Source organism: Chenopodium album, chromosome 2 (genome assembly GCF_948465745.1).
Source record: "Chenopodium album chromosome 2, dcCheAlbu1.1, whole genome shotgun sequence".
Taxonomy (NCBI): Eukaryota; Viridiplantae; Streptophyta; class Magnoliopsida; order Caryophyllales; family Amaranthaceae; genus Chenopodium; species Chenopodium album.
Window position 1 is genome coordinate 53,500,490 of NC_137835.1, and position 9,199 is coordinate 53,509,688.

Sequence of the window (9,199 nt, forward strand, 5' to 3'; positions counted from 1 at the left end):
TCAAACCCCATCCAACTACACCATTATTGGACCCTTGTTACGGACTAAACAAACTGGATTGGCTGTTTTCTTAAAATAAATTTTCAAAAACAGAGAGAAAAGAAAAGAAAAGAAATTAAAACTATCCACAACACTAGACTTTTCCACACTTTCACTTCATTCGATTATGATTCGACGTGAAAAGTACTCATCACCGGGTTTGGTTTTAGAGAGACACAAATGGGTGTCTACAAACACTAGTGGAAAAAATCTCATTCGTAACAGGCTATTTGTAACGGGAAAAGCTTTGCCGGTTACAATTAAGATATTCTTAACGGGCAAAATAGTGTCCGTTACGAATACTTATTTATTCGTAACGGGCAAAATAGTGTCCATTACGAATACTTATTTATTCGTAACGGGCAAAATAGTGTCCGTTAAGAATACGTGTATTCGTAATGGACAAATTAGTGCCCGTTACGAATACTTATTTATTCGTAACGGACACTATTTTGCCCGTTACGAATACTATATTACATGTAACAGGCGTACTTTGCTCGATACAAATGCCCAAACTTGGCCCAACGATGAGAGGAGCCCATTACTTGGCTTTTTATTAGGGTTTCACCTAATGGCCGCATTCCGCTCTTTCTCTGTCATTTCACACTCACTCACTCACTCTCTCTCTCTCCTCTCCTTCAATCTTCTCGTCTCCTTCAATCTTCCCCGTACCTCTTTCTCTCTCATACTCAGTCCCTCTCTTCTCTCCTCTCCTCCATCAATCTTCCCCTTCCATTCATGACGAAATAGAACGAGGAGAGACAATAAATGGTTAAATTGGGGGTTTCACCTCTTTCGATCTAAACCCTCATTCTATTTTCCCCTTCATCGGAGATCCCAAACGACCTCATACTCATCTCACTCGTACTGCTTGTATTCTGCAGGTTTGTGTGGTTTCTTTATTTTTTTTTTTGTGACGTTTTTTAGGGTTTAGATGCTCGATTTTGAAGAGATCTGTCCGAATTGTTTTCTATCTAAAAATTTAATTCTTTTTATTTTTGTGTTGTTTTTGGAATTTGATGATATATTGTGGAAATATTTTGTCTCGAAGTTGAATTTTGTTGTAATTTGAATGATTAGGGATTGATTTTATTTGATAATGGTTGTGATTTGCATCGGATTTTGGTAGCGAATGTGCGATTATTTTGTCGTGTTTTGAGTGAGTTGTTTGTATAATGTAAGGTTTTTGAGTTGGTGGATCATGAAAGTGGAATTCAGATTTTGTTAAACAGAGCATAAGTGGTCATTTTTGTTGTGCTGAATCTGAGCTTTCTGAATTGCTTTTGCATAGATCTGTCCGAATTGCTTTTGATCTTAAAATTTAATTCGATTTGTATTTGTTATTTTTATTGTCTTCATTTTTTTTTCTGAATGAATTGTCTTCATACCATTGGGAGAATTAACTGAAACAAAAAAAAAGGTGTATACATAAACACAAAGTTGAATAAAACAAATAAGACTGGACATGAATTGAGTCCTTTCTGAAACAGAAAATCAGAGTAATTTCCTTTTTTTTATTTTATTATTATATATATATATATATATTTATATATCTATTTATGAATATTTCCTTGAATTTTAATCCTTGAATTTTAATGATATGGAATGTCATAAGGTATGTGAAATACATATTACACTTATTCGAACCAGTATGAATCTATTGGCACTTCCTTATGTTTTGAGTGTTACTTATGCTTGCTACTTCCTTATGTTCTGTGATTTTGATGATGTTTAGATAATACTAGTATTTTTATATTAGACCCTAAAGGTTGATGCTTCAATTCAATTGTGTATGTTTCGGAGAAGATGATGAAGCAGAGACTATCCCTCTCTGAATTTGAACAATGTTAAGCGCGAGGAAGAAAAGGATAGATGACGAAGAAAAGGATACCAAGTTGCAACTCTGATGGTGGAAGATGTAAATTTTTTTTTTTTTTGAAGGCAAGATGTAAATTATTTAATACAGTACAAATTTAAAGGGAAATTACAGTAATCTTGTTTTATTATTATAACAATCAGGATTTGTTTTTGCTCTTTTTATTTTGTTTTGTTTGATTGTATAATTTATGTGTATTTAAAATGAATAAAATAAGGTTTTAATAAATAAAAAAACAAAAAAAAAATAAAAAAATATAAAATTTTCTAGTTCATTGATAAAATGGTCCAGCATGTGCTGGAATTTTTTATTTTTTTTATAATTTGGATCACACATTAATCGTAACGGGCAAATATAATGCCTGTTACAAATAACCTGTTATTCGTAACGGACATAATAAGTGCCTGTTACAAATAACCCGTTATTCGTAACGGACAAAATAAGTGCCCGTTACAAATAACCCGTTATTCGTAACGGGCGTTTTACATGTCTGTTACAGATAACCCGTTATTCGTAACGGGCACTTATTTTGTCCGTTACGAATAACGGGTTATTTGTAACGGACACTGCCCGTTTCAAATAACATAGCCTATCCGTAACGGGAGCATACGTAACGCCCACTGCCCGTTACGGATGGGCTATTTTTGCCCGTTACGGATAGCTCTTTTTCCACTAGTGAAAATGATGAGAGTATGATTGTCTCTCCCACCAATGTCAGATAGTGAGATTTTCACATTTTATTTTAAAGGTAAAATAAATTTTTTTAAGCAATCTAGTAATAAATCAACAAGTGTCAATTATTCATAAGAGAGCAAGTGAGGACCACTTGGAAAGGGGGGACCAAACTTGCTCCCCACTTTCTGCCTCTCCTTACGCCACATGTCCTCTCCCTTCAAGGCTCTCGTTTAATCCTCCCTTGGACTCGGCCCAGCTAGCCGCATAATAGAGTTGCGGGATGCTGCTGCTTGCGGTCAGCATGCTGCACACTCCGAGTGCAGGCTGCTGCTGCTTGCTGCCCCTAGGTGCCGAGGCTTTCCTTGGCTGCTAGCAACGGTGTGCTAGCAGGCACTAGCAAGCCTAGGTTCGGCATGGTGCGTATGCTATCCACCATGTTATGCATTATGCCCCTGCACTTGGATTGCTCAAGGCACTCTGATGCTAGGGGTATTTTAGGAAATGCGTTGATTTATTACTATTTGCACATCTCGTCTTTTAATATTTTCAACACGACATCCGACGCTCAGTTTCGATGCTCTAAGAACGAATTTCCGACGTCTAAATAAATATTACTCGATCGACTCATTAATTCCTTCCGAATTAATTCGTCGCTTCGGCTCGTGGATTGCCTGGGTGTGACCCGAGGGGTTTAGTAAAGATTAAGCTGTAATATTAATTATGCATTAATATTACTGATCGGAAGTGGCCTCCACCCAGGCATACCAATAACTTGACCTTATTGAATATATTAGCTTTCTATTAATTTTGAACCCACTGTAAGAATAATACACTTGTTTAAAGGACACTATTCCTTTCAATATCCCACTTGTCGTTCCGGACAAGTGTGCTTTTAGTGTATAGCCCTTTTCCTATGTTGCTTAATGCCTCTTCATAAATTATAAGGTAAGATTTATTTGCCATCCTTATTATGTCCAGAAGTGTTTCTCGATTTCTAGTCCGACTGTCAATAAACAAGTGATTTCTAAAATCCATTAGAGCACGACCATGCATTTTTATAGTCTCGCTCTACGAGAGGCCTTGTAAACAACAAACACATCTTCCCTATTTTAGTAGGGGGCATTTCCAGTCTGGTAATGTAGCTTCTCTTACTAAGAGGACCTAGCCGTCCGAGTAATGTCATTATAATACCCTATTACGGTAGACGTTTGACAATCATCAAAGCGGACTAGTACTTAAACAAGAAAGCTCACAATACTCATGGTCAAGGAAAAAGGTTACGATAGCAATAATGAGAATTAGACTTATGACGATTTTTAATCTCTTAAAGTATTCTCATAAGTCAATCCGGTATGGTTCTAAACCAATACATGTGTAAATGATTCATGATGATCAGGTCCTTGTAGCACATAAAACGGTGCTATATATCAAACTACACACTAATCTCAACTGGTCATTAATCGTCCATCTTCAAATGACCTTGATTAGGGATAATTTTTTTATTATAATATTCAATGTTCACTTAATAGGTGTTTCCTTACCAAGACTTGTCTTGATACCCTATTTTGAATATTCCGAGAATTGAATGGACTCATTATTTAATTCTAAACCACAATTAAATAGTGAACGGAGTGATTTAAATCGCATCAAAAAATTAATTACTCCAAAACTGAATGGTTCATTATAGTGCTTTACATTAAAATTGTCCAATATTAATTAAAACACTAAAAAAAGGAAATCAAAGCCAATCTCCAATGTGCCTGATTCCCATTGCCTCAACATGCTTGTTGTGCTTCACTTGAGTCAAAGGTTTAGTCTGTGGATCGGCTACATTGTCATCCGTTCCAACTTTACAAATTCTGATTTCACATTCTGATTTCCATTCTCGAATCATGTGAAACCGCCGCTTGATATGTTTGACCTTTTGATGTTCTCTTAGATCTCTAGACTGAGCAATAGCTCCATTGTTGTCACAATAGAGATCTATTGGTCCCTCGATGGAGGGTACAACACCAAGTTCACCAATGAACTTGCAAATCCAAACTGCCTCCTTTGCTGCCTCAAATGCAGTTGTGCTTTGCTTAGCACTCTTCGAACTAACGCTCCTCCATTGAGACAGAAAATGTACCCAGACTGTAACTTGAAGTCGTCTTTGTCTGTCTGGAAGCTTGCGTCGTTATAACCCTCAACAACTAATTCATCTCTGCCACCATAGACAAAGAATTTGTCCTTGTTCCTTTTCAAGTACTTTAGGATATTCTTCGCCACAGTCCAATTCACCTCTCTTGGATTTGATTGGTATCTGATCGTAGCGCTCAAGGCATACGACACATCAGGCCTAGTACATATCATGGCATACATGATGTAAGGAGGGTGATCCCATCGTAAGGGGGTCCTTCCTTAGATGCCCATTTGCCCTTAAGAAGCCTAGGATTTTACACTTGTTAGGGTGTATTAGGATTTGAATTTAGGACTGTTTGGGGGACCTTGAATTAGAATTAATTCTATTATCACACTTTTTTATAAGAAAAAGTAGGGAGTCTCCAATGAGTTTTAGGAAAACTCATAAACCTCGTTCATGTCTTTCTTTCATGTGGAGTTCATGGATTAATTAGCACGAATTGTAATTTTACCCATGCCCAAATTGGTCTACATAAACAAAAAATGAGTTCGGGAGCGAGGTACTAAAATAACGTTCCTTTTAGGGAGGAATCGCTATTCTAGCCCTAGTACGGCCTCTACTAGCACTTCCTTTTTTACAATTTCATCACCAAACAATATGTGCAACGCAATACCAAAAACTAAGCTAGTTGATTTTATTCTTTATTTAATCAATTTCGTGAAAAGAATAAGAAAATAAATAATATTAGCTTTGGCTTAAGTGATCAACCAACAATAAATTATTTAGTTCTAATCTTTATTTAACGCAAGATACTACGTGGAATTAATTAATTAGTCCTATTAAGGGGATCAAACAACACTAATTAATAATTTAAAGTTATTTTAAACAATAAAATATATATGCTTTATCTAAGGGCTCGGGAATTTACCACTTGCCTTTGCTAGATCTCCGTTTAGAGCACTTATGGACACCTTCTTATTGGGGAACCTCCACCGTAGTAACAAAATATCAAGGGGTGAGTTTTAAGGACAAGAGGGGTTTGGTAGCACAAGTTCACAAGTGTTCCACTAGAGTTTTATGTTATTTTTCTGTGTGTTTAAGCCTCGGATTAAGCCTCTATTTATAGGGAATGGGTAGGATTAGGGTTTTGAGCATTCTGCCGCCACAGGTGTCGCGCGCAACAGGATAAGTTGCGCGCGGCATCCCATCGTAGGTGATTGGGTTGCGCTGCTGAGTTTCTTACGCACGACATTATGTTGATGAGTGGCATTTATGCCACTATTTTATCCTTTTTCTCTAAGGATTCTCCCCTCATTTGCACTTGTTTGGCCCTTTTGCTAAGCATTTTTACTTAGTTTTGCTTCCTCTTTTCTTTCTCCTTTATCTTCCCTTTTCTTAGTCTTCTCGCTTTCATTTTATTGTGATTTTCATGCTTATGCTTTGTAGGAACCATGGGGATTTTCAAGAGGAGGAAGCTAAGCTCAAGGGAAGCTGGAGGAAGTATGATTCAGAAGAGGTTCGGCCGAACCTCCTAAAGGTGTGGCCGAACCAAGGTGTGGCCAAACCTGCTCAGTGGTTCGGCCGAACGTCGAAGCAGGGACAAGATGCAATTTGGCAATTTTGCAGGAGTGGTCGAACCACAGAAGTTCGACCAGACCAGGATCAGGGAGGTTCGACCGAACCTACCCAGGGTTCGGTCGAACCTACCCTGTGGTCCGGCCGAACCTTCCCACTATTCGGTCGGACCATCTATTTCATTCCAGCTGCTTTGTACGGTTTATTTTAGGCGGTTATTTAGAACGTTTTTATGTAATGGTAGGGGATTATCTCATTATCCTAGACAATTAACCCTAATCTTAGAGAGAGGTAGTGTAGTATTGCTCAAGTTATCTCATTGTATGCAACTTTGGTTCAAGCTTTCCCTTCAATCAATCAATCAAGCAACTTTGAAAGTTTTCATCTTTCTTCAATCCTTTCTTTAGTAATCTCTTCTCCTTTCCATTAATATTATTTATTTGTTTTATTGTTACTTATTTTTATATATCTTATTAGTTTATCTAGTTATTATTGATTCATATATTTCAATCATGTTTTGTTTTGAGTTTCTTGTGTTTATTTCTAGTTTTGATATTATGTTTAATCTCCCTTCTCTAGGCTAAACTCTTAGCTAGGGGAAGCAGGTGGAAGATATGTATTGAATGATGGATGAATGATGATAGTTGGATTGATTACATGCCTTAAATTGATGACAGACATGATTTTTAATGGCTTGAGATTATTTTTGCACTTTATTTGATTGCCTCCTAGTTTAAATGCATGAAAATGATTTGAACTAGATTTAGATCACCTCTATTTTAATGATTGCATGAGAATGAGTTGTTAAAATGGAGTTTCATGTATTGTGCTTCTTTATTATCTTGATTTGCTTGTGTCTAATAGGATGCATGAGAATGATCCTAATTAGCATTGACTTCTTTTATTGATTTTCCTAGACTATTGCATGAGAATGAATTGTTTAGGTAGAATCGTGTGTTCTTTGTCATGTTCATCATGATAACTATCATTGTTCCCCTCTTTCTAATGCATGTTTGAAACCCCCGAACCCCTAGCGTCATTTTCTATTAATTTTAATCATCATATTCTTGCTTACTTGTAGTTTTAGTGTTCTACTCAACAAAACCAACAAAACAATCCCCTTTTCACTCTTGCATTAGTGATATTTCATGTTGAATTAGCGTGCTTCCCAAGTGGATCGACCCTTTACTTTCCACTAACTAGTTTAGTGTAGGTTTAGGCTTTATAAATTGTTAATTTGATTAGGGGAGTAGTTTAACGACCTATCCTATCCTGATCAAATTTTGGCGTCGTTGCCGGGGAAGCGGCTTCTTTAGCGAATATTATTGCTTTTGTTAGAGTCATTTTGCTTTCTTTTCTTTTTGTTTCTTTTGTTTTATCATCCTTGTCATTGCTAATTGTTTTCTTAGCTTTGGTGAATTCTAAGGAGGTCTCAAGGAGCACCCTCACATCAAATTGACCATGAAATCAACCGAACCTTGAGACAAGTCCGTAGGCTTTATCAAGACGAGTGAAGAGGTTTTGGTGATATAGTTGATAGTGAGAGTGATACTTACTCTTCAAGTTCACCACGCGAATCAATGGCGGGACAAGAGAATGATGTCTTGTTTTGTGAGTTCGGAAATCCGGAGGATTATGAGCTCACGGGAGGGATTTTGCTACCCGTCACGGAAACCAACTTCTCAATCCATCCACAATATACTCGAATGGTCCAATCGGAGCAATTTTCCAGAAGTGCAAGTGAGGACCCTATTGAACATTTGGACCGATTCCTTGAATTGTGCACAATAATGCAAACCAATGAAGTGAGTCAAGACTACATTCGTTTGCACCTTTTCCGGCAATCTCTCACCGGACGAGCAAAGAAATGGCTAAAACAAGTAAAGCCTAACTCTCTCACAACATGGAGGGAGGTTGTAAAGGCGTTCTTGAAGCGCTTTATCTTCGAAGAGAAGACCACCGAAATGAGAAGGAAAATTGCATCATTTGAGCAAGAGGCCGATGAAAGTCTTGGTGAAGCATGGGAGAGATTCAAAGAGTTGGTGCAAGCATGTCCCCACCATGAGTACAATCAAGGGTTGCTCATGCGGTTTTTCTACGACGGATTGGAGCCCATGTCAAGAGCCAATTTGGATGCGGGGGCGGGTGGCCAATTAATCAAAATCCCTCAAAATCAAGTTGAAGCCACAATAGAAGAGGTAGCAAATAATTACTCTTGGGGGGGCCGAAGAAGAAATGCTCCAAAGAGAGGTGCTATTTACGAATTGGAGAAAGTTGATCAATTACAACATCAAATTGATCAACTAACAAAAGGGCTTTCCAAATTGAACACGAGTGTGAATGCAAGCTCAAGTGGCGGAGCAAGCTCTTCTCAAGTTAACTCTTTCTCTTGTCAAAACTGTGGAGGAACGAACCATGATACATCCTATTGTGGAGGTTTAAGCCCCGAACATGTAGCGGCATACAACACAAGGCAAGAGGGATTTAGAGGAAGCGGCGGTGGAGTAGCTTGGAGAGAACCACCACCCGGGTTTGTACCTCAACCTCAACAATGGAACCAACAAGCTCAACCTTCCTATAACTCCAATCCTCAATATCAATATCCACCTCCATCTCTACCCCAAAACCCAAGAGGAAGCTATCCATGGAACAACCATTACAACAATCAAACCCAAGCACCTCAAAGAAACCTCACCATCAAGAACAAGCACCTCAAGCGGAGCTAACTCAAACTCAACTCCTCCAATCCATGCATGCGCAAATGCAATCTTTTAGGCAACAAATGCAAGAGATAAGATCCCACAACAAGATGGTTGATTCACAACTAGCTCAATTAGCCGAGAGAACTCCTTTCAATTCACCATCCACTCTACCCGGACAACCACAACCTAACCCATCTCACAATCCAAAAC

At 37.9% G+C, this 9,199-nt stretch overlaps 1 long non-coding RNA gene and 1 other non-coding gene across 2 annotated transcripts; one reads left to right on the plus strand and one right to left on the minus strand.

Moving 5' to 3' along the window:
- Positions 1-659: 659 nt before the first annotated feature.
- On the plus strand, positions 660-2,079 carry LOC145585895 (uncharacterized). The gene is made up of 2 exons (XR_014100752.1): positions 660-923; positions 1,846-2,079. It is a non-coding gene; the product is annotated as an uncharacterized LOC145585895 (long non-coding RNA).
- Positions 2,080-8,248: 6,169 nt separating this feature from the next.
- LOC145606878 (small nucleolar RNA R71) lies at positions 8,249-8,356 on the minus strand. Its single transcript, XR_014105454.1, has one exon. It is a non-coding gene; the product is annotated as a small nucleolar RNA R71 (small nucleolar RNA).
- Between the last annotated feature and the right edge of the window lie 843 nt (positions 8,357-9,199).